General features: G+C 33.5%; 1 protein-coding gene across 1 annotated transcript in view; it reads left to right on the top strand.

The window, feature by feature from the left end:
• Positions 1–2435: 2435 nt before the first annotated feature.
• The window catches only part of LOC133545556 (mitochondrial ubiquitin ligase activator of nfkb 1-A), an 8742-nt gene continuing 8677 nt past the window's right edge, over positions 2436–2500 (top strand). Inside the window, exon 1 of the mRNA XM_061891260.1 lies at positions 2436–2500. This exon is cut by the window's right edge and continues 188 nt beyond it. The gene's annotated coding sequence lies outside the window, so the exon portion shown is untranslated.

The following is a 2500-nucleotide window of genomic DNA, read 5'->3' as shown; positions in this document are numbered from 1 at the left end:
TAACAATATGTAATATTTACAATATACACACTGCAAGTATATATATATATATATATATATATATATATATATATATATATATATATATATATATATATATATATATATATATAAAATCTGTGATGAAGTAGCGACTTGTCCAGGGTTTACCCCGCCTTCCAATCGATTGTAGCTGAGATAGGCACCAGCGCCCCCGTGACCCCAAAGGGAATTAGCGGTAGAAAAATGGATGGAAAAAAATATATATATATAATGTAGTATGTTCCTACTTAAGGAATAAAAACACGAGTGTGTTTCCTAATCATGGCCGACTTGGTAACGGACAACAAAGACGACTATTGTGAGCCAAATGAGGATTCACAACCTTGTCTTTTTGAAGCTGAACATACTGAGGACGAACTGCTGCTTCTAGAAGCCAGCAGGAAGGAAGTGTGAGCCGTTGGAGCAAACGGAAGCCAGCAGAGGAGGATGAAAGCAATTTTTTGACGTCATAAATATGGAACTTGGAGACAAGCTACTTTGACATAAATGCATTGCTTACCCAAAATCAACAGGAAACGTCACCCGGCCAACTGGACCAGACGAACAACTTATAAAGAACACACAAACCCATTATTTGTTCAATCATAAAGCAGGTTATAGTTTTCTTCATACAAAATGTATAAAGCCAACTGTAACCTGCTACCCAAGAATGAACAATTCTTCTCCCAAAAAGAGGATAAATGTAAGCTTCATGCTACAGGTTGAATACAGTAAGTAATTGCTGTGAAACAGAGAAGTGGTTGGATTGAATAAACCGCTTCTTCCTGTTGCTTTTTGGACTTGATAAAGTGGGAAGCTGTAATTATGTCAATTAATGTTATGTAATCATGTTTCCTTGTTCAATATAAACAAAAACACAATAAACATGCAGTGTATGTGGGTTGAATGCATGTGGTTGACCTATATTATTGCTTATTTTATTTTTGTCTCTGGCATACATGGCAGACACACAAATAAACGTGTTTTTTTTTCTTTTATTGTGTAATTTATTTGATCTTACTTTGCAGCGACCCAAGGCTTGTCTGTAGTTTAGTTTAGTAGATGGCTATGCTGCTATCTGCTGGTCATGTGGGATTACTACATTCTTATTGGCTGTTCAAATATGACGTAACAGTCCGTAAACATTTCCATTTTGGGAAGCGCGAGAAATGTTAATGTAAAAAATAAAATAAACAATTAGGTAGGATATAATATAATTTAGTTTATGTTGTTTTCTTTTTAAATCTAAATTTAAAGTATACAGTCCTTATATACATACATTTAAGGTCATGGTTATACTAGTAGAAGGTCAACACACAACCAGGAAAAGGAAAAAAAAAACCGCGATCGGACGGCCATTTTGGCTCGGTTTCCTAAAAAATGTCTGTTATTTAGGCTCAATTGTTTTGTTTTTGTTGTTGCTTCAATTGCTTTTTTATGGCTGTTATAATTTTCCAAAATAATAACTTTTTTTTTTAATCAACCAAACTGTGTTTATATTTTAAGTATTGTTTATTTTGAGATTCCAATCATAGTATATATATATATATACATATATATATATATATATATATATATATATATATATATATATATATATATATATACATATATCCATCCATTTTCTACCGCTTATTCCCTTTTGGGGTCGCTGGCGCCTATCTCAGCTACAATCGGGCAGAAGGCGGGGTACACCCTGGACAAGTCGTCACCTCATAGCAGATATATATATATATGTATGTATATAGATATATATATATATATACATATATATATATATACATATATACACACATATATATACATACATATATATATACACACATATACATATACACACACATATATATATACATATATATATATATACACACACATATATATATACACACATATATATATATACATATATATATACACACACCTATATATATATATACACATATATACACTTACAAATAGTGCACCGACCACAAAAAACTCCCTTTTTCATGACAAAAACGTCCCTTTTTCATGACAAAGAAGAAAGAAAAAAAAAGTAAAAAAAGGACCCCCCCCCCCCCCCGGGCCGCGGGTCAAATTATTAAGCGTTGACCGGTCTGCGGAACACAAAAAGGTTGGGGACCACTGAACTAATGAACCAGGAAACGGTAAAAACGAGATGGGGAATGGGACGGCCATTTTGGCTCGGTTTCCTAAAGATAAGCTTGTTATTTTTGTGGTTTTAATTGATTTATAACGATAAAATACGGTACTGTTTGAACAAAAATATGATTATTATTTATGTTGGTTTTTTTACATGCTCAACGTGCAATACATTACAAGAAAAAAAAGTTTAGAGACACTTGGGCTAGCGTGTCGATGCACATTTAATTCCGGAAGGTGGCGGTATTGCGCTGCAAAAGACACTTGCCGACTGCCATTAAACTCAGGAAGAAGAAGTGAGGACCTTTATTGAAGCAGGTTGTCAGCTTCACTT

This window comes from Nerophis ophidion, linkage group LG28 (assembly GCF_033978795.1).
Source record: "Nerophis ophidion isolate RoL-2023_Sa linkage group LG28, RoL_Noph_v1.0, whole genome shotgun sequence".
Classification (NCBI taxonomy): Eukaryota; Metazoa; Chordata; class Actinopteri; order Syngnathiformes; family Syngnathidae; genus Nerophis; species Nerophis ophidion.
Note: the sequence above shows the minus strand (reverse complement) of the source record. Positions and strands in the feature narration are given on the sequence as shown.